This window comes from Miniopterus natalensis, chromosome 22 (genome assembly GCF_054644295.1).
Source record: "Miniopterus natalensis isolate mMinNat1 chromosome 22, mMinNat1.hap1, whole genome shotgun sequence".
NCBI classification, from domain to species: Eukaryota; Metazoa; Chordata; class Mammalia; order Chiroptera; family Miniopteridae; genus Miniopterus; species Miniopterus natalensis.
Genome location: NC_142102.1, coordinates 9,684,925 through 9,708,591, shown reverse-complemented (window position 1 = coordinate 9,708,591; position 23,667 = coordinate 9,684,925).

The following is a 23,667-nucleotide window of genomic DNA, read 5'->3' as shown; positions in this document are numbered from 1 at the left end:
GAATCCAGAGAGCACTGTGGGGTGGGCTCTCACCCATGTACCCACTCCTCCCACCACCTAGTGAAGAAACTCCTTGAAGACCATGACCCGAGCCTTCAGGGTTGGTCTCTCTCTAGGGTGCCTCATAGGGAGGGAATGGTGGAGGCAGTTTTTTGGGTGCAGTTGGGTGAGGGGGCTGTAAGGAAATAGAAAACAGTGAATCTTTATATTCTTTCTAGACATTTGACCAAGATAAGAAGGAGAGAACGTACAACACTCATGGTTGGGACAATTTTTTAAAATTAAAAATAACTTTCATTGCTCCCCCCCATCAATCTTGTATAAAAGCTAGGAAATATATAAATACATGTAAGGAAGAAAATAAAAATCATCTGTAATTTTATTTATTAGAAATATAACTGTTAGACCTGGGGGTAATTTCCTTCTAGCCTTAGTCTGTTTTTTAGTAGAAAGGGCATCATGCAGTACATTCTCATTTTGCCACATATTTTATATTTTCACTTAATATTTCTTTTATTTTTGGGGGGTGGGTGCTGAGGACCTGAAGGCTTTTATTTCTCCACTGGTTTATAGGGTGGTGGGTGGGCCCTTGGCCAGATCTGTCTCCTCTGCTTCTGCTTCCGCTTCTGCTTCTTGCTTCTTCCGCTGGAGCAGCTGCTGCTCCCCAAACTACATCGTGCGCATGATTTAGTCAAGGTGATCATAGTAGTCCCAGTTGTGCTGCTGGTGCTTGCAGGCCTGGAAGTTGGGGAAGCTGTCACACGTGCACTTGAACAGCCGGATGAGGAAGTGGGCACAGTTGTCCAGTTGCTGGAGCACCAGCTGCGCATCGCTCATGCCCATCTCCGGCTGCGTGGCCACCATCTTGTGTTCCTTGTGCCCGGGGAAGCCGTAGTCTGGTGGAAAGGTGAGCATCTGCTGGAGGTCAAACTCCCCTGAGGTATTGCCCAGGTAGCACTAGGCCAGGCCAGGTGGGCCTCCATGGCTGCTGTCACCGCAGATTCTTGCAGCAGCAGGAGTCACCTTATTCCTACCTGGAAGCACTCCCGCTTCCACTTAATATTTCTTAAGTACCTTTCTTCCTCTGAGCTACTATTCTTTCAAAACATCCTTTAAATATTTATTTACCTGCCTATCTAATAGATATGTTTCCAGTGGTTCAAAATGCAATGGGTAAAAAAGAGCATTCAATAAAAAGTTGGCTTTTATCCCCTGCCTCTGAGCTGTTACTTGGTTCTCTCTGGAGGCAACTGATGACCTTACCATATCCAAATAGTGGTTAGTTAATTAATATTCCAATGCACGAATGTTCCAAAATTTAAATAACTTTCTATCTTGTGTATTTAGATGCTATTCAGTTTTATTTTTCTATTATACGAAGACTACTATGAACATTCTTTTAGCTAAATCTTTGCATACATATCTTATTTTCTTAGAGTTAAAAATCCTAAGAATGCAATTCCTGGGTCAAAAGGTAGAGAACCAGTTTTTTAAAAGTCTTTTTTTAAAAACACTAAAAAAAATTGATTTCATAGAGAGGAAGGGAGGGAGACAGACAGAAATATCAATGAGAAAGAGAAAACATGATATAGCCCTGACTAAGAATTGAACCAGTTACCTCTTGCTGTATGGAGTCATGCTCAATCCATTGAGCTACACTGGCCAGCCTGAAAAGCCTTTTAATGCCAGATTTTACCTCCAAGGAAACTGATGTCAATTTGACACTCCTATAGCAAAGCTTGAGAGTGTTTCTATTCCCACCCAGCCCTCCACCCACTTCCTCTAACTGTGCCAACTTAGTGGATGAAAGATACCTGCGAATGCCTCTAACCCACACTGTGAATTGTTTTTTAGGAGAAACAAATGGCACCTGGGGATACAGTAGGAGACTAGATGTTGAGAGGACAGCTCTGAGTACCTAAGAGGGGCTGGCATGGCTGGAGAGTGAAGATGAAGCCTCTTAGTGGGCAAGGTGGCTGCATCGTTACTGAGCGCCAAGACCAGGAACAAGGCCCTTTTCCATTTTCAGAAATCCCCCAGCAGAAGGGAGGGAGGGAGATATACGAACAGTGGGTACACAGGCTGGATTTTTGTTTGTTCGCTGTTCCCATTTTGAAGAGGTGGTCATGTGGGTTCTTTACAGACTGCTTCTTGAAGCACAGAGCAGTGTTCTTGGAGCAGTGTGGATGGGGTGTGAGTGCTCTCAGGTGAGCAAAAGCCACCTCTCCCTAGATTTTGCCCCAGGCACAGGCCTTTGGGTGAGAGCATGTGTCCTCATGCCCTCAGATGATGTCAGGCTGCATGATTTCCAATGGGGAAGAGAGGCTAAGGGCTGCTTGCATGTACCTAGCTAAGAGGGGAGGCAGATAAACACCAAAGAGATCTGTCCCTCCCTCACCCATAAACCCCAAGTTTTGCAGAATTGTCACTGAAGGGTAAACCTGGGTGTCAGGATAGGCAGGAGTTCCCTCCACGTTCATCCTCAAAAGTTCTTCCACTTTGCTGACTCCAAGGGCAGCTACTCTCTTTGGCTTATTTGCACACTGTAGACATTAGACTATTTTCTAGACTATTTAGAGCTTTCTTCCTTAAAAATAAAAAAAGAGGAACAAGATAATTTGTTTGACAGTATGTAGTTACTTGTCTTCGGGTTTGGATTGCTGGAGGTTGCCTTTCATTGCTTCCAGTCTGACTCTAAGTTTGGGAGACCAAAGTTAACCCCTAGGCCCCAGGAGCACCTTCAAGGACTGTAAGCTTCCGTGAAATTCACATCCCAGAGAGCCTGCCTAAGAGTGACATGAGGATCCCCAAACCCCATGAATTTAGAGTCGTATCTCGCTGCTACAGATCGCTTGTCCCCCAGTTATTAATTCTCACTGATTATTCTTTCCAAATGTTATTTTCCCCCACAAGGCCTTGTTTTTGTCTCAGGTGTCATTTCTAGATAGAGCTTGCACTCCATCTCGATTCTTCATTGGTCACTGTACTAGTTTCCCGGGACTTGCTTAAAATGGGTTGGCTTAAAACAACAGATTTACTCTTACAGTTCTGGAGGCCAGAAGTCTGAAATCAAGGTGTTACTAGGGTTGGCTCCTTCTGAAGGCTCTGAGGGAGAATGTTTCCTGCCTTTCTGCTAGCTTGTGGTGGTTGCCAGCAACCATTGGCATTCCTTGGCTTGTAGATGCATCACTCCAATACCTGCTTTTGTTGTCTCATGGTGTTCTCTCTGTGTGTGTGTCTTTGTATGTTTTCTCCTCCTCTTATAAGGACACCAATCATTGGATTTGTGTCCTAGTTCAGTATGACCTCAACTTAGCTCATTACATTTGCAAAGACCCTATTCCTAAATAAGGCCACCTTCTGAGGTTCTGGGTGGACATGATTTTGGGGGGACACCATTCAAACCCCTGCAATCTCTGCCTTCAGACATTTCCAACCACCAATTCATCCCATGTACCTTGTCAGAGCCATTTTTCTCAAATCGCTCTGGAACAGCTTATCTTCACTCTAAAACCCTTTAATGACTTCCTGATGCCAACAGAATAAAGTCCTATCTCTTTAGCTGAGCTTTAGAAGACTCGCCAATGACCTTTTCCATATTCCATTTCTCAGTCTCCTACTCACACCCCCAATCCCATTTGAAAGGTTGTCTACATTGTTAAACATGGTATAAGAGCTCTCATCTCTTTCCTAGGTGCAATCCTTCTCAAACAACTGTGTCATATTATACCTTTCCTCTCTCATGAGAACATTTCCAGCCAGCCAAGGTGGAAGGGCTAACCTCTGCTCACAGAACTGATTCCACAGTCGTCACCCCTCTTCAGCTTGGAGCGATGCTGTCCTCTGCTGGAACTGAATTTTTACCTAGGAATGCACCTGTGTCTTTACATCTTTGGGTCCTTAGACTTGAAAATGGTGTATTGAACCATGTGGCTTCATGGTAAATGATTGTGTATGCTGCTGCTGGTGTGAGCATGCGAGGGGGTTGATTGGCACCTGCAGTCATTAGGGCTACCATGTTTCAATGCATGAACTGGATCACTGCATGCCTACAGCCCTGCCGATGTCCAGAGCAGATGAAGAGCCCTGTGCTGAGATGAAGTGAGGGGAAAGGAGAAAATGGTTGCTGCTTTGATAGCAAGGGCAGTGGTCTTTCGAAGGAAGAGTGAACTGACAAAATCACTGCAGGAAAAACAAATACTCAAGTCTGGGTGCTGACAGGCATGGGGCTCAGTGGGAAACATTGTAATGAAATTGAGGGATGCACCCGTGATGCTCCATCCACCCTGATGGAGAATTGGTAAGCAGCAGGCTGTCAGGGGTAAGGACTGGGAGGGAGGTAAAAGAGGAGGCACATGGGAAAGATAAGCAGCACCTTTCACTACTTAGCTTTAATAGATGCACTGAAAACTTGAAAGTAACAAGGACATTTTTATTTCAAAGATTTTTATTAGTGTTGTTTGCTAGCCCCTCCAAAGTGGCAGCGATTGACCATTGGTAACTGGCTCTTCAAACTCTCTTCCAAAGCATTGAGTCTCTATTGGGACACACGGGGAAATTGGTTTTTCTGGAAGTGGATTTCCTCCAAACTTTCTTGCCTTTTGTACTGTGCCCTTTGCATCTGATTCCTTGGTCACAACAAAGGCCCATAGGCATTGCCCTTGGGGATCAAGAAGTAGCCTGCCCAAGAAAAGAGTAGAGGTATGAAGAGTGAGGAGGAATATTTCGGGCAGATGCTCCAGGTCTGGGCTCCAGGCTGAGTCCACTGACATAGGACATTCTGCATCATGGGTATACCAGGGCAAGTTTCTAATGTCAAAATCTTTGAAGCCATTAGGACCCTTCCTTACTGGGTCTTGGTAGTACTCCTTCACGTTGTAGGTTTAGAAACTTGAGCTAAAGACACACCTGAGGGAGCATGGCTGCCTCTGGAAATGTTTATGGACAGCTTGTAATGGTAGGTCTGATCCTTGCCTACTTGATTCATAACTCAACATATATAGTCTCACCTGGCTGAGTTCAGGAAATATCTATGTTATTGTAGAAACAGGCAACCCTCGACTCCAATAAAAAGTATAGTTTCTTAGACATTCCATCTAAAAGATTTGCCAGCTTTCCTTCTGATAAATTGCCGATGTGGGTATTTCTTGTGTCAATATTTAAGACGAGGATGGATTTAGTCAAATTTCCTTTGTCAGTAAGTCATCTGTGCAACATATTTGTTTCTGGGTCCTAACAGCAGTTCTGCTCAGGTTCAAACAAGATACAAAAGACAAAAGGGAATGACTCAGGTTTAAGTTAGTCTCTTATCATCTACATACAGAATATGCGTGAGTGTGAAACATTCTGAGAATCAGGAATTGGAGAGGAGACCTGCAGAGAAGGGTGCCTTGTTTGTGATTCTGCTCTTAGGCAGTGACTTTTCTTTACCAGCCCCTATGACTAAAATTTCCCATCCCTCTCTGACAAAAGAGAAGTGCAAAGAACATTTGACACAAGGTAACGTGAAAAGATCTTTCAATGGCTCAGCGTCCTGGCTGAACTCAGAATTAGTCATTAGAAAAAAAAAAAAAGAAAAAAAAAAAATATATATATATGTATAAAGTGTGCCTAGGTAGGTTCCACACCCAAGTCAAGTGCCACTGTCCAATGTTAGGAGGTTGGAGCAGGGGTGGCTAATTAATATTGCTCTTCTTGCCATTTGCTGCTTCCACTGGGGGAGGCTGGGTTAGTCCAGCTCCAGCCTAACTTTTGAAATATCAAGGCTTCTAGGTAGTAGTTTCTGTGTTTCTTTTCCCAATCAGAGAGTGAGTTCCTTGAGGGAAAGGATGATGCCCATTTGACTTTGCCTCTGCAGCAACCAGCTCAATGACTGGTACACAAGAACACCCTGATATATATATATATATATATATTTGACAGTGGTTTAAAAACAGCAAGGCCTCTGTAAATGTAGGACATTATACACCTGTTTTCTTCCAGAGCATGTACATATTTTACATGAATTTGCACCAGAATTGGGATTTTTACTCAATTCTGGGTTGGTACCTAGGACTCTGTGACTGAGTGACTGAGAGACTGGAGCTGGAGCACTGGTGAAAAGGGTGGAGCTGATGGGAAGTTGCCTTGTGGATGTTAAAGATGGAGGATGAATCTATGTCCTGCTGCTGCTATAACGAATCACAACAAGATGAGTGGGTTAAAAGATTACACATCTATTCTCTTACTGTTCTGGAGATCAGAAGTTCAAAATGGGTCCCACTGGGCTAAAATCAAGGTGTTGGCAGGGCTGTGTGCCTTCAAGAGGCTCTAGAAGAGAGTAGTTTCTGCACCTTTTCCATTTCTGGAGGCCACCTGCATCCTTTGGCTCCTGGCTCCTTGCTCCATCTTCTTCTTTTTTCCCTTTAATATTAAAGGAGTGGTTTTGTAAGCTTGTTAGCCCTGTATTCTTAATGTACTGCAGGACCTTGACATGTCGAGACTGAGCAGGTGTGGAGCAGAAGCCAGGGTCGTGATCTTGGGAGATGCTTCCAGGTGGGAGAGCGAGGATTTCAGGAGCTTTGCACTGGTTGAGACATGTGCCAGGCTCGACGATTCTGTGCTGATAGCGGGACCACACATGTCGTGTTCCCCATTATACGCTTTGGAAATGAATGAATACTTGAAGAGAAGCACAACTGGAGTTGATCCAACTTCGAGCCTATGTCCTCCATCATTTCTTCAACTTTTTTGTTGTGTGATGGGGAGATCTCGTAGGCTAGCCTCCAAAGAACCTCCTCTATTGTAATACTTGACTCCTTTGCCTCCATTTTGGCTGCTTCTACATAGCTCTCCACTTGCTGCATGATCTCTCGGAAGCTCTGTGTCTAAGGGCATGCCCTCCTCTTCGGCTGCTAGCTCTACTGCTGTCTCCAGTGCTTCCCTCGTCACTACTTCGCTCATTTTCATTCCCGTGGCTTGGCTTCTCGAGCTCATTATTGTGGTTTGCTTGGCTCTCTGAGCCCTCAAGCTCACTTTTCCTGGATGTGCTTTCGGCATCTAGATTGACTGACTTGACTCTGTCTGCCAAGATTAGGAGCACCTTGGCTACTAAATCGCTGTTCTTGATGTCAGACATAGTGTCCCCCTTGCTCCATTTTCTAAGCCAACATCTGCACAGTCTCTCACACTGGCCATCTTGCTTCCCTCTTTCACTTCTAAGGATACTTGAGATTACATTGGGCTCACCCAGATAATCCAGGATAACCTCTGCATCTCAAAGTTACCTGAGTAAGCAACCTCGATTCCATCTGCAACTTTAATTCCCCCTTGCCATGTAACATAACACATTCACAGGTTCTGGGGAGTAGGAAAAGGACATTTTTTGGGGGGGACATTATTTTGTCTACTACAGAGGGGCACTTGGAGATTATAGAGTCCATCCTTATTCTACACTTGCGGGAACTTGGGCTCAGAAATGTTCTGTGAATTCCAGCTGGAGGCTGGACCATCTGTACCCTGAACCTTAAGCAAGACTCAGCAGGAGGCCGCTGGCTTCCTCTTCCTCCAGTTTTTTCTTCTACACTGTGCCCATGGCTTTCTGCTCCCCTCAGGTGAGGATGCTAAGGGGTGTGTAGGGGGCTGGGAGGCACACCTGACACATGTCCAGACTGAATGGAGAGGGGCCATTTCATGAAGTCAGAGAATGGATTTGATCTGTTCATAAGAACCTTACTGTTTTAGCAGAAGTTCTGAGAGGTACAGCTGCCAACTATCCAGTTGGGGACACTGAATTCAGTACCCAGGGGCCCCAAGAGTCTGAAACCCTGGAATTTCTCCCCTAGGAGGTCCATGAAGGGTACACTGCAGCTTGCTGGTTCACAACTGACAGTGACATTTGCTGCCTAGGCAGCTGCTGTGGGTTTCTCAGTCTGGAGACCCTGTTAGATTAGGACTGGCCCCTGGTACAAGAGGGTGTCAGCTGCTGAGTGTTGTCTGAGGAGATACTGGTGATTCTGGTATCTGAGCCCAAGGCAGTAGGTCATCCAGGAGGCATAAGAGCCAGTCTCCCGTCAAGGTCAGGGTCAGAGGAGAAGACACAGGAGGACATAACTACATGAGATGTTTACTTGGAAAGAGCAAAGCATGATCTGGGGGAGCAGATGCCCAAGGCAGGGAGTCACGTTTCATTTATGAAGTTTCATCTTTCTCCATTCTATATAGCTGGCCTACTGTTCTCCTACACTTTGTACCTAGAGATGGAGACCAACGAGGGCCTGGCCTCTGGCCAAGGACCCAAGGGCCCAGGACCTTCTTGGAAAGTGAATCCCTCCAAACTCTGAAATGCAGCCAGTCTTGGGAGGAAGATGAGGCCCTGAGGGGAAACAGTTGGAATCACAGAGGAGAAGGCATCCCTGGCCTTTGGAGGAGGCTGACCTCTGTGAAGCAAGTTGGGTCACAGGATATGGCTGGGTCCTACCTGGGAAAGTCGCCTCAGCATAGCAATATAGAGTTATCTTCTGCCCCCAGCAACTGACAGGTGGAGAAAAAACTCTGCCCCTCCAGGGGTGGACAGTAGAAAGTGTAGCAAGGTGTCTCCCACCAGATGAGAGGTCAAGTTCTATGGCTGAAGCCTGGGGGAGTTGGGTAGCCACAAGCAAGCTCTTTTTTTATTAAGAAAGTCTTCAGCACAGTGTTCCAAAACCCATTGTTTTCTGAGAGACACAGAGCTTGAGGTCCAAAAGAGTAAAGGGACATTTGCTGGAAACGTGCATGAACAGTTTTGGCGAGAACATGCCCAGGCACTGGCTGAGAATGAGGTCTGCTGTTCCAGTGGTGTGTGTGTGGGGGGGATGGAAGACAGGGTTGGGTGAGCCAGGTTATATTTCTGGGGAGTCCCATTAGCAAGGAAGAATGGAGTGGGGTATTCTTCAGCATGAGGGACATTTCTTTTGTGGAAACGAGCCCGAGTTGGGGAGCGATGACCGAGGATGGGCAGTGAGGATGGTGCCCTGTCCCACAGTGGTGCCAAAAGCTTGCAGGCCCTGGGGGGAGAGAGGCCTAATACACTCTGTGTACCTCACAGCTAAAGACAAGAAGGCAGGACACCTGCCTCTCCCAAGGAAAAGTCAGTTCAGAAGTGCAGCAGCTGTCACCCCTGGGGAGCCTCCCAGCTCCTTGCTGCCAGGGCCTTCCACGGGCTTCTGGAGCACGGAACCTCCAGGAAATGGGAAGTGGTGGAAAGGGGGCTAAAGGAAGGCAGGTGGCCAGCTGGTGGTGAGCAGCTGGACTGGATTTCACCTGAAGCCACTTGGGGCTCCAGTGCCCTTTGAATTCCTTCCCTCAGAGCCTGCGCATCAGCTACTAGGTATGTTGTTGGGCCCCGGGCTCTCCTGACAGGAATTCCTGGATGGGAAGGCCGAGAATGAAGATTTTCTTTCAGAAACTCAGCGTTCAGCTGGACAATGCAGAATGACCCGTGTCAGTCCAGCTTTCTCTTGGGGCTCCTGACAGCTTCTGATATATACAGACTGGAATACGAGAACCTGGAAGACATGGAGGGAGAAGAAAAAGATGATAGGTCTTCGGGCCTGAAAGAAGGCTGTGGGAAAGCCTCCAATATCTTCCCAGGGATTGTGGTGGGGTGAGAGCAGAAGTGTGTGGGGAGCCCATTCAAAAAATCTCGGTTTCTGGGGGAGGGACTGATGAACTCATTTAAATACAGCCAAGTTTGTGCTTCTCAGAGGCACCCTGGGAGGACTCCATTGTGTTATTGCCTATGGATGTGAAGCAGAAGTCTTATAGGCTCTGGAGTTAGGACAGCCCCCAAAGATACTTGGAAGGAGTCAGGCATTTCTGACTCCGAATGGAGGAGTTGCCACATCCTCGTTCTGTGACCAGCGAAGCTGAGACATACAGAGGGGGGCTTGTTTGTGTCCCATCACGAAGCGAATTGCAGAGGTAGGGCTCAGAGCTCATACCTCTCTATTCCAGTTCCTGGCCTGTCTATTCCCTAAGCCCTGACCCCTAAAATGAAAGCATTCACAGGGATATTCTCTTTTAAGGGATGGTATTGTGGTCCCTCGAGCTTTTCCTCATCCTTCAGAGCTCCTTGAAAGGTAGATAGAATGATTGTGTGTGTGTTTTTTAAAAAAAAGAAATTCTCCAAACTTCTGTAGGAATCGTCTTAAAATGCCTCAAAGGATCCGGAAGTCCCAGAAATCCTTGGTTGGCACCCTCTGATTGGGACCTACCCTCCCTGAAGCAGGGATGTTCAACGTAAGGATTTCTTCCCTAATTCTGTTGTGTTGTGTTTTGACTTGGTTACTGATTTCTATAGTATGCTTTCCTGCTCTTCAAATGCATTGTTGGTCATGTTTAATAGGCTTCTGTGGGCTGGGCTTGGAACCTTACCACAACTGACTTATTTTTTCTTCAGGAAAATGTGTTTTGAGTTCCTCATCTAACGAATAGACATCTTTTTATTTTATATTTTATTTTATTATTTATTTATATATTTAAAATATATCTTTATTGATTTCAGAGAGAGGAAAGGAGAGGGAGAAAGAGAGATAGAAACATCAATGATGAGAGAGTCATTGATCGGCTGCCTCCTGCACTGCCCTGACTGGGGATCGAGCCCACAACCTGGGCCTGTGCCCTGACCGGGAATCGAACCCTGATCGCCTGGATCCTAGGTCAATGCTCAACCGCTGAGCCACTCCCGACTGGGCTAGACATCTTTTTAGAACTCAGTCTGTTTTTTGGTGGGAAATGTCTTATGTTCCGATATTAAATTTCTGAAAATTTTCTCACTGGCATGTACTTTGAGAAAAATGTGTTATTTTTATTATTGTAGCCTAAGAGTTTAATTCCTACAATAGTATACACTACTGAAGAGTGCTGGCATGATACTATATGACAGGATGGATTATTAAGAAACACAGACTGAGAGAACTGGACATTTCCATCTCATTCCAGGAAAGAGGCCTGTGGCATTAGGTTTAAGTTATATCAATATTTAATTCCTTATCCTAAGATTTTTATTTATTGGTGATTATTAGCATGTGATTATTAAGGAATACCAAAGGGCTTGAGTGAACTTGGGCCCCTTAGTGGCAGGTAGAATAGGTGCATTTCAGCAAGTGACAGCTCAGGTTCCAAGGCTTGGTGTCTGTAAGGGCACCTGAGGTTGATTATGGCTGATGTCTGAGTGGTCTTCTGAGTAGGTGGCAAGAGGGGTTTGAAGAAGACTTGATGGAATCCAAAGACAGATTGTATTTTCCTTCGCGACTCGGAAATCAGATTAGGGTTACATGGCAAGACCAGTGTCCCATTGGCTGGGCGCCAGTGTGGGTCACGTATCTAGAAAATTCAGGCTAGTGTGAGACTACACAGACCTCTCCAAAATTCCAGGGGTGTTGAATATACTTGATGGGTATATGTCACTAGGTTCTTCCCTCCCCCAAATCCAAATTGAGTGTAGTGGACACTCACAGTGCACTGCTCTTTTGCCCTCGGACTCCCTTGACTGTCTCTGTGCGTCCTCCCCATCCCACCTATGCCTTTGGTATGCCTGGGAGTTTGCCTGACACCCACCTTTTCCCCCCTTTTAAACACCAACCAGGGATTTACTATAAATATAAACAGCAGAGAAAAATCCAAAACTGTACATAAACACAAACCAGAAGACCAAGTGGTCAAGGCAGACGGTAGTATACCAACAAAGATGGTAAATGAAGAAAATGAGAAACAAATATTCATGTGATGCTATTGGAAGAGAGTTGGAAGTGGGTGTCCGTGTCATGCAGGGAACAGCTGAGAAAGACTCGTGTGTCAGAGCAGACCTTGGGCTGGGAGGGCCTCAGCTAACATGAGTGCAGCTCCTTTGCCTGCCACTGGGACAACTCTGAGTGGGCTGTGGGTTTAGCCTGAATTTGTACCCCTGTCTGGCTTCTTCCAAGTCTTTGCCCTGCTTGCCCCACTCTCCTATGGTTTCCTCCTGGGAGCTCTTACTTAATACAATATTTGCACATAAATCTTTACTTCTGGGGAACCTGGCCTAAGTCATTGGTTCTTTCGGAATCTGAGCTACAGCAGAGGGAGTGCTAATGCCTACATCTTGCTTACCTACTAGTCCATGTAGAGGAATTCTGTAATTATGACAGTCTTTTGCAAAGTCTCCTGCTCAGAGGCATTAGTAGTTTGCCTCATAGGCATTGTGTTGGGTGGCCAGAACCTAGAACAAAGGCAAGTCCCTGGATGAACTCTGGATAAATACTGTTCATGGTGGCCATGGACTGGCCTTCATCATAGGCAAAGGAACCAGGTGATAGGCAATGGGAATGCAATTTGTAAATAATAAAGTGTTATTGAAAGGCCAAATCCAAGGGTAAAAGCTGACAAAAGAAGTGACAGATGGAGAAACTAATAGTGAAATACTTAATAGAGATGCTTTTTTGGGGAGCAGTGGTAGCTGTTCTGTCTCCAAATCAGGAAGTTATATGGTTGGCATTGTTTTCATTACTATTGTTTTAACAAACCACTCTCAGCTTAGAATAATAACATTTTTTGCTGATAAGGGCTCAGTTTGGGTGGGGCTTAATGGGAACAACTTGTCTCTGCTCCACATGATGCCAACTCAGGTGACTTCACTGGAACTGGAAGACTCACTTTGGGATGGTGCATTCACACACTTGGGCAGTTGGTGTTGGCTTTCAGTTCCTCTCCACATGGAGCAGGTTGCCCTTCCTCACAGCATGGTGTCTAGGTTCCAAAGCAAGTGCCCCGGCAGTCAGAAGGTGGAAACTGACAGTTTCTTAAGACCTGAAGCTGGAAACCAAGACAGTATCACTTTTGATGTATTTTATTGGTCAAACAGTCACAGAGCCCAGGTTAAGATGGAGGGATCAAAGACCCACCTGTCAGTGAGGAGTGTCAACAAATTTTGCAGCCATGTTTTTAAACTGAGGTAGCTGGAAACCTGAGAGTCATCTTTGCCCCTTCCATTTCCCTCATACTTTATGTTTAACGCACAACCAAGACCTGTTTGTTTGTTTTTTCATTCTGGTAAAATACACATATAATTCACCACTTTAATAGTTTTAAAGCACAGGTATGCCTTATTTTATTGTACTTTGCAGATACCTCATTGTGTTTTTTACAAATTGAAGGTGTGTGGCAACCCCTCATTGAGCAAGTCTATTGATGCCATTTTTCCAACAGAGCTTGCTCACTTTGTGTCTCTGTGTCACATTTTGATACTTGCAACATTTCCAATCTTTTCATTATTATATTTGTATGGTGATCTGTGATCAGTGATCTTTGATGTTACTGTTGTAATTGTTTTGGGGTGCCACAAACTGTGCCCATATAAGACAGTGAACTTAATTGATAAATGAGGATGTGTTTTGGGAGGAGGGTCTAAATGGAGGCGTAGGTAAACACGGTACTTGCCTCTTTCCACAACCATATCAAAATGGGCCACATTCTCTTGTTTCTGTACATCTTTCTTTTTTTGTATGGTGGTTGTTGAGAACTGGACATTTTGAAAACCATAATGTGGTAACTTTGGAAATTAGATTCTCCCCCATCTGTTGTTGCCACTAAGTTTGGAATGTTGTTGTTTATTTAGGGACTTTTCTAAACCTTAAAAAAAATACATTTTTTATTTATTTCAGAGAGAGGAAGGGAGAGGGAGAGAAAGAGAAAAACATCAATGATGAGAGCCATTGACCGGCTGCCTCCTGCATGCCCCTTACTGGAGATGGAGCCTGCAACCCGGGCATGTACCCTGATCAGGAATCAGGCTAGAAACCTTGGCATATCGGGAGGTTGCTCTAACCAACTGAGCTACCTGGCCAGGGAAATACCTTCTCTTGCTGAGCCTAAATTTGGTTCAGAATCCTGAGACATTTATTTTAGCCTGTGACTCCAAAATGACGAAAACACTTCCTTCTGTATAAATATTTAATATTTAATAAATTTATATGTCCTGCCCACCAACTGTATGCCAGGTGTGTACAGTTACCACCCTGGTTTAAGGGATTGGTAATTGGAACATCTCATTAAGCATTCTGAGGGTGGCTGTCATTCGGCCTTTGCTGGTCTGGCTGGAGTGGGGCCCCAGTTTTTTTCCCTTGTGGTATTTCGTTGCCTGACTAGGTTATTATCTCTCCTGGTCCTTTGGCTAGAGAGAGTAGGCTTTTGTTGGGGCATTTATTGTGTGCAGTTGGGATATATATAGGGCAAGGGGAGATCAGCTACAGGATGGCTGCAGCTCAATTGGGGTAGCCTCTCTTGCAGCTGCAATTCCAACTTCTCTAGGGTTCCATTACCATCCCTCCCCATGCCCCTTCAGGCCTGCGGTTATAACGGTCCCCCTGGTATGCACCACCACTCTTTGTATATTTCCCTTAAGTGTGTCCACACCTTTGTGATCCCCTTACTGACCTCTCTTTGTTTCTGGTTTAAGTGCTCCATCAGTATCTCACCAGCAAACTGACCAGTCATCACATGACTATATTCTGGCCAAAGAAACGGTGAAGTGTCATGTGGAATCTCCCGTGACCTTTCCTTAAGAGTTAGCCTGTCTTCTTGGTCCCTTCTTCATTACCCTGCCTGGGATGTGGTGCTGCTATCCATCTTGAGCAATGAGGACAGCGCAACCCCCTAGGATGGCAGTGCCATGAGGTGGGAGGAGGATTTTTGTGGAGAAGGGTGCTGTTCTAGTCCAGAGCGGATGTCAGCACCTCCCAGCTCTGTGATACTGGGTGAATTGCTTAATATTTTTGAATCTTAGTTTCCTTATCTGTGAAGTGGGCTTTAATGCTAGTTGCTCCACAGGCTTACTAAGAAGATAAAATGAGATGATTTATATACAAGGGCCTAGTAAATGCATGCAAACAAAAGGGATTCAATAAATATTGTGAATTTGCCTTTAATGAAAACTCCAAACCTTTATACTCCTGCAGGGAAGAAGTATGGCCTGTATTTACTTTCACCAAGGGAGTAATAACACCTTAGATTTGCAGTTTGCAAAGCATTTGGCATCTATTATCACATTTAATCCATGCACTTCCATGAGGAAGGAGGCAGCTCAGCATGGCCATTCTTTTCTTATATCCAAAGGGAAGAACCACAGAGAAGGAAACAACTTGCAGGAAACACGTACCTAACTAGTTAACTAATGAGTGACAGAATTAGGCCTCGTGCTATTACCCTACCTCTGCCGGAGAGATATAGACAAGTGAACATCCTTATTGGGAAGCCTTGTTTTCTGTTTAAATTATTTTTAAATGTCCTGTGGTAAATATCAGGCCTCAGATAGATTGTATCAAGTTTGCAAATTGGTCCCTGAGGGAACTTGTTGCACAATCAATACAGGGGCAGTGGGAAGACTTCTCCAGATCTGAAAACCGTGGGTGAAGTCTACAATTATAAAGCAATTAGAAAAAACCCTCAGAGTCTGTCATGCTTGGTCTAAAGCATCCTGGTGGCTATAATAATTTTTCTTTCTAGTTGGGAACACAAGAGGAAAAAAACTAGAGAAACCAGAGTATTGTAACTTGCAGCTATAAAGGAATGTTTGAACCTCTAACAGACGGGATGAGCCGGGTGATGCTTGCTTTTGAGACTACAGAGAGAAGCTGGCACTTGAGCTGGGCAGACAGACAAGCAGACCACAGGTTGATACCCTAGACCAGTGCACTGTTAGATGCTTTCCAACCAGTTTTGGATGGAAGATTAGGATTAAACTGTGGCCAGTTAGCAGTTAAAAATTAAGAGGGTGAGGGTTTTTGAAAGCACATGGCTATCTGTCACCAGAGCAGCCTTTCCTTACTAAACTATCCAGAAGTGGTGGAAAAAGATGAAAACTCATCAAAGTGGAAGAGGTTGGCACTGTAATCCACCAAAGACTGAGTTAGGGAGAGCTTGTTGCCAATTGTAAGGCTGGTGGACCTGGCTGGAGTGCAAAGCCCTGACCTCCTGCAGGCCAGTGTTGCCAGCACTCACACCCCTAGGTAAATGGAGCCACTGTGCAGGGACATTGGTTTGGTTGCATTGTAGCACATATCAGAATTTCATTTTTATGGCTGAATAATAAACAGCCTGTGTTTTAACAAGCACTGTAGGTGATTCTGATGCTTACTCAAGTTTGGGAACCACTGACCTCGAGCAATGCTTCTCAGATTTTACTGTACATCAGAATCACTTGGGAATTTGTTAAAATGCAGGTCTGATTCATTAACTGAATTATTAGCCAACTCATTAGTGGGGCCCAAGATTCTGCAGATCTAACAAGCTCTGCTTGAACAGGGTTGAAAAACCACTGTCTTGAGCCCTCACAGCTATGCCCAGCTCACCCTAAAAGGAGAGAGTAAGGATCAGTCTCATTATGGGGTGGAGTCAGGTGGAGGCTGAGGTCTATTTCTGCCTCATGGACCAGGAGATTCTCTGACTTGACCTCTCTAGCAGGGAGATGGTCACGAGCCTCACTGGGCACCTGGACTGGGAAGGGCTGAAATCTGAGGACATTTTAGGGAGTTCAGTGTTAATTATTACACTCTAAACAACAGCCTAATCCACCCCCAGTCACTGCCATGAGATCTTCTACAATGTGTGGCTGGGAAAGACCCAGGCAGTGCTGGGAGGGAGGTGGGTGAGTCCTGGGGAGTGAAAAGTCTGTCAGGATGTCAGAGTAGGGGGAGGGCACCAGCAGGCCTCGGGGCCAGGCTGGAGTAGGCCAGTGGCATCAAATCAGGGGCCCCTGACCCAGGCAGGAGGGCCAGCACATCAGTCCTCCTTCCTGATGAAATCTGACCTGGCATAGGAGAGCAGGGAGCGAGGGAAGGACGGGGCCCTGCGGCTCTTATTGCCATGATGCCAGATTTGTATTTCCAAAGCAACAGTAATCGCCTCTGAGTGAATCTAACCATAGAATACCCTCAATCCAGGACTGTTCAACCTGAGGTTGTTCCCACAGAAGAACTCACCACATACCACCACAAACCATTCCAGTTCAGCCCCTAGGATGGCGCAAGCTGTCACTTGTACGTGGTCTCTGAGTTGGAAAAACAAAGATAGTTGGGAACATTTTTTTAGACCTTTATCTGTTTTATAAGTAGAGTGGCTGTTGCATGGGACAGAAAAGGAGATAAATGCACAATAAGGAAATTATGGTTCATTCACATGATGAAATACATTGAAAATGTTATTTAAAAGAATTTTAATGGTATCGAAAATATGATCATGATTAATAAGGGGAAAAAGGCCCAAATAACACATATATGCATATATATACAAGCATGTATATAATATACATATATAGTCTATGTAAAAATTTTAAACAATACATATATATTAAGAAAATGATAGAAAATACACTGAAAATAACAATGGTTATCACTGGGTGATATGAGAGCAGTGTTTTTTTATTTTCTTATTTATCATGTTTGTATTTTCTGCTTTTCTACCTTATTTATAATAAGCATTCTGTATCTACTAACAAAAAGAGTTTAAAAACTATATTGTAGGGAAATGATAAATAAAAATATTAATCTATTTTTAATCTTAGAAAACAGCAGATAGTGTTTTAGCACTTGATAATATTTTAAATATTCAACTGTCACCCAGCCCTTCTAAAGGTTCTCCCATCAATCGGAGAGAAAGCCGTGATCTTTGGCATAACCTCGATGACTCATCCTGATCTTGTTCCATGGTCCCTCTGACATCTTCCTCTCCACTCCTTGTCTTTCCTTTCCTCCAGTCCTGGGCCTAGCCTCCTTGATCTGCATCAAGCACAGGTATTCTGCTGCCCCAGGACCTTAGCACTGGCTGTACCCTCGGCCTACAGTGCTTCTGTCCAGACTTTTTGCTGAGCCTGGGAGCTTCACTTCCTTCAGTTTTTCCCTTCTAACTACCTTCTCAGTGAAGCCTTTCCCGGAGACACTACTTAAGACTCCCCAATTCCTGTAACGTTTTATATCCCCCTCCCTGCTTTCATTTTTCTCATTAGCATATTTTACAATCTCTCTGTTTTATTTTGCTCTTTCTTTATGGTATCTGCCTTTCATTATAATGTAAGCCCCAGTGGGTCAGAGATTTTTGTCTTTTTTTCTACTTGTATAGCTCCAGCTTGTAGAACAATGCCAGGTATTAGCTCTTAAGAATCAGTTGTCAAATGAGTGGACAAAACAAAAACATCTATCTTTGGCCTATAAAATCATAAAGGACAAAAAGCTTGTAAATATTTCTTTACTAATAAATCAAAACCATTCATAACCAAGGCACTTACTGTCCATTAATGATAGCATCCCATAATAGCTTCCACTATGTCAGTGGTTTATAGGTGTAATTTCCAGGAAATCTGAACATACTCAGTGGTGTCAGGAATACCCTATGGTTTGGTGGGTATGCTCAAAAGAAAAGGCAGCTTAGTTTTGGAATGACGTTATGGCTTGGTAGTTGGGGTTGGATGATGATGCTTGAAAACAGTCTGGAGAAAGCTATATGTATCAGTAAAGCTTCGATTCATTTAACATGTATTCATTAAGCATCTATTATGTGATGAAACCTGGCTACACACCGTGAACACGACATCACTTTTTCCTGGTTGTTGCTTACAGTCTTAGTAGGGGATACAGATAAGTAAACAGTAATAATGCAATGAGATATTATGGAAGCACAAAGGAGGGGCAGGTAACTGGACTGGGGGGGCTTGGGGAAGATTTCTTGGTGGAAGTAACATCTGAGCAGGATAAACAGGAAGGTGTCCAGGAACAGGGCATTGGTGATGGTGGAAGTGGAGAAGAGGGCTGAGAAAGAACATCCCAGGAACGACTTGGTGGCACAAGGGATCGGTGTTCTTCCAAGGAGCTGGGAAGCTCCACATGGTTTGAGTGTGGACCATGACCACACAGGTATCCTGAATTCAGTCACTTTCCATCAGCTGCACTGCCGTCACCCCAATGCATGTCTCACTGGGACCACTGCAACACCCCTCTCCCTGGATGCCCTGCTTTGACTCTGTATTTTTTTAGTACTGAGAAAAAGAAAAGCAGCCCCTGGCAGGCGAGAGCTGGTCTGGATCTCACAGCAGGGTCATGGTGTTCTTCTGTCCAACATAAACACATCATAGAACCATAACATCAGGCAAGGCCACTCTGTGACCCTGACAGATGGACGACAAAAACAAGACCCACTCTGTAATCACGCCTGAAGGGAGACAACAACACAAACAATGTCCAAACCACAAAAATGACCAACGAGCCTTCCGTCCTGGCTGATACGAGTTACTGCTGCTTCTAAAAATCACAATTTTTAGCTTCACTGTTCCCCCCATGTACAGAATCACCAATCACAGATTTCCCCATTTTCTGACAGCATCTAACCCAGAGCAAACCCCACACTTTCTTGCATCTTCTCCAGAATCACCTAACACAAGCCCAGATGCTATCATTTCTAACACCCTTTAGTTGAGATGCTTCCATGGTTCCCATGGTGTGTATTCTCCCTCATTGCAAGGAATCAGTAAATCCAATTGTTTAACCACCGGTGTGTTCCTGGTGGTCTTGGGCTGGAGGACATTGATGACACATAAATACACAAATATCTTAATATTTTCCTAAGCAAAACTCTTCAATGGCTTCCCACGACTCAGAGTCAAAATTAAACTTTTCCCAAACACCTCCATCATTTGACTCTGCCTGCTTCTCAGACCTCATTCATTGACTTCACAAGTATTGTTTGAGGATCTACAATGAGCTAGAAATATTTCTTGGCACAGGTCCATTTCACACAGCTGTGTGAAGAATGGATCGGAGCAAGAAGTCAGGGCAGGGGTAGGAGACCAGTTATAAGTCTCTTTAGTCTAGAAACAACTGGATTGGAATTGGGGAAGGGTAAAACCTAATGGCCGGCATTTATGCTAAGTGAGAAGTCAGATAGAGAAAGACAAATACTGCATGATATCACATGTGGAATCTAAAAAAGCTGAACTCAGAGAACCAGAGAGAATAGTGGTTAGGGGTGGGGGCGTGGAGAAAGTGAGGAGATGCTGGTCAAAGGACACCTACTTCCATTTATAAGATTAACCAGTTCTGGGTATCTAACGTATAGCATGGTGATTACAACTAATAATATTGAATTATATACTTGACAGTTGCTAAGAGATCTTAAATGTTTTCTGCACAAAAAAGAAATGGTAATTATGTAGCGTGATGGAGGTATTAGCTAATGCTATGGTGGTAATCATTTTGCAATATATAAATGTATCAAACCAACACTTTGTACATCTTAAACTTTTACAGTGTTATATATCAATTATAGCTCTGTAAAACTGGGGGGAAAAAACAAAAAATGTAATGTCCAGATTTCTGGTTTGGGCAGTAGGCGCCAACACAGCACTACATTCCTGTGAGAGGGACTACAGCAAATATACTCATAAGGATTCTAGAAAAGGCAATTGCTCCACTGGGCGAGAGAGCATCTTACTCGCTAAACAGGGCTCCTTCCAAATGACCCTCAGAAGAGGGCCTCAGCACATCCTGGGAAGGACTGCAGGGCTTCTTGGCTGCCTTTGGCCTGTGGGCTGGTGCCTGTCGCTGAAAGAAATTGTTTGAATAATGTACCTATTCAGGTTCGAGTTTATATGTTTAAGGGAGACATATTTCAGTGGAGTCAGTAACGTACTTCTTATGGCCTTCTGGGCTTAAATAAAATGATGATTAGAGTAATTCAGGGTCCATCAAGTAGTGCAGAAACAGCTGCCATCTGCCATTGCTCGTGCTGGTAACTCATTTACTTCGTATAATGGGTTTCCACATCTATGAATTAGGTTAGAATGTGCGGCTCATGCTCAGAGGAACCAATAAATGACTCGCTTTTGTGTTACAACTCTCAGAAGTAAATTATTCAGTATTCATTGCTTGTAGGGTTTAAAGAGAAACTAAATTTATTTTGATTCCTCCACCCTTCACTCTAGGACATGTTTTAATGTTCCCATCACAGAGACTTGGTGGAATTGACTAATTGTGTGTTTTGCATATTTATAAACACGTTGTTACTTATTAGCGGAGCCATTGCAGGGGTAAAATTGGCACTTTATTCACATCACAGCCGTTTCTCCAAGGCGCACTGATTCACGTCAGAGGGTTTGGGATTTGAGCTCACGTATCAAAAGCACAGGCGATTGTCTTCTCAGTAAGTCCCAAAGAGAGGCCAGAGATGCTGGGACACAATTTTTCAGACTGGTTCTCTGGAGTCATGCTGCCCAATACAGTTTTGTAAGACTTAAGTTAAATAAAATAAGAAAGCCAGGTCCTCAATCACACCAGCCACATTGCAAGTGCTCAGTAGCCACCTGTGGCCATTGCCACTATATTGGAGAGTGCAGGGCATGTCCATCCTTGCAGGAAATTCTACTGGATAGCACTGCTCTAAACTTGTTGGTGTCGGGGTCCTTTTGGGGTTCTCTGAATTAATAGAATTTGGTTTTTATAAACTGATGGGGCAGAAAGGCTGAGAAAGCTAAGGCACTCCTGGTTATATTTCAAATCCTGAGTATATCCAGAATTCGATTACTCGTACCACCTACAGCCTGGTCCCATTACTGTCAACTCGCCTGGATTTATTGTAAATGCCTTCTGATTCCTCTCCCAGGTTTCATCCTAAGTTCCCACAATCTCTCCTCCATGTAACAGCCAGAGTGATCCTGCTCAGAACTTTCCAGTGGCTTTGTGTCTCAGAGCAAAAGCCGGTGCCCTTACAGTGACCTCTAGGGCCCTATAGGTCTGACTCCCATCTACTCCTCAGACACCCCCCGGGTCTTCTCTGCTCCAGCCACACTGGCTTCCAACTATTCCCCACACCCCGCTTCCTGCACTGGCTGTTTTCTCAAATTTTCTTCTGCCAGGTATCTGTACATCTTATTTTTTCACTTCCCTCGGGTCTTTGCTCAAAACCCTTCCATGGCAACCCTAAAACCTCAATCCCCCAGACAGTGTTTCATACTTCCCTTTCTTGCTTTCCTGACACTTGTTACTATCCACATACCACATATTTCATTTATTAGTATTGTTTATTTTCTGATTCCTCCGCTAGAAGGTAAGCTCCACTGGGCAGGTTTTTGTCTGTCTGTTTTCCCTCACTACTATACCCCAGTGCTTAGAACAGTGCCTGGCACATAGTAGGTGTTCAATAAATATATATTGAATGAATAAATACATTTTGTGATTTAAGCGCCCACTGGATGAATGAAGTGAGTGGGGACACATGGGTCTTAGAATGAGTGAGACTGTTTTATTCCAGATGATAAACTTTAGTCAAGTTACATAATTTCATTAAGCTTGTTTCCTCATCTGTAAAATAAAAATTATGATACCTGGGTGGGAGGATTGTCTTTAGGATTGATTAGGGTGTTCCTAGCACATAATCTGAACACAATAATGCTATTCCAGGGGCTTCAAAATTTGGCCCAGGGCTCTTCTCCATCTATTGGTATCCATGTGAAAACCATGCTAGTCTTTCTTTCCCTGTACATTTAAAAATGTTGTGCTTTTATTTGAAAGATAGAAATATATATATATATACACATATATATATATTTATATATATATATATAGAGAGAGAGAAAATTTTTGGAAGATATGGATGATAATCTTATAACTAAGTTTAGTTGTGAGATTTCAGAGCTCATTTTTACAATGGTTTTTAGATGTGAAAGCCAGCAATCAGTGTTGATACCCTATAAATGAATGTTTTACAGAAATTCAAATGGAAAACTAGGTCAGACTGTGTAGCATGTGGTGTCCTAAGCCTGCTGAACTCAGAAGGAACCTGCACCACAGTGGATGGCTGCTTATATTCATACTGCAAGAGGGAGTTTAGTTCAGCCAAATAGTATAGTCTACATGGCCTATCATGTTGAGTTAATGCTGTTTTGAATTTTATTGTTTTTATAGTTATGTAATAGCCCTATGCTTATAGAGTTTATACCTGATTTTATGTTTGTATGTATTCAGGAGTGTGACAGAGTCCCACCAGGAAAATAAAAACTCCTCTAAATATTTGAAACACAGCTTCACACAGGGGTGGAATTGCTGAGACCTCGGTGGAATGGTAATGCCCTCTGGAAACTGGCACCTGCAGGGAGCGCCCACCCCTAGGCTGGAGCAACAAAAGGCATTGGTTTCAGAACCAGGACCTGAGGCCACCAGGTTGAAGCTCAGACAATAAAGGGCCTGTCTAGGGAGCTGGAGCCTTACAGGAGATGCCACTGTTTCCAGAGAAGCAACCCAAGGCAGACAGGGATGGGAAGAAATACTATGGCTTCTCCCTTCCCTCTGCCCTTCACTTCCGCAACAGTGCTTTCCATTGGCTGAATTTGGCAGAAGTCAGCTGACATGGGAGACTGGGAAATGCACTTACGGGGGGGATTAGCCCTTCTCCAAGGCCTGTGGACACGCACACACACAGTCTGTATCAGGATATATGCATAGCAAAATAACTGGAAAGACACACAAATGTTAGCAGGGTTTTTCTCTAGTAGTATTCTGGATAATGTTTGTTTTTCTTTTCATTCATCTGTATTTCCAGTTTTCTACAATGGACTTGGATTAAAAATGAAGGAGAGAAGGAAAGAAGAACGAGAGATGGGGACTGAAGGAAGGAAGGAAAGAAGGGAGGGAG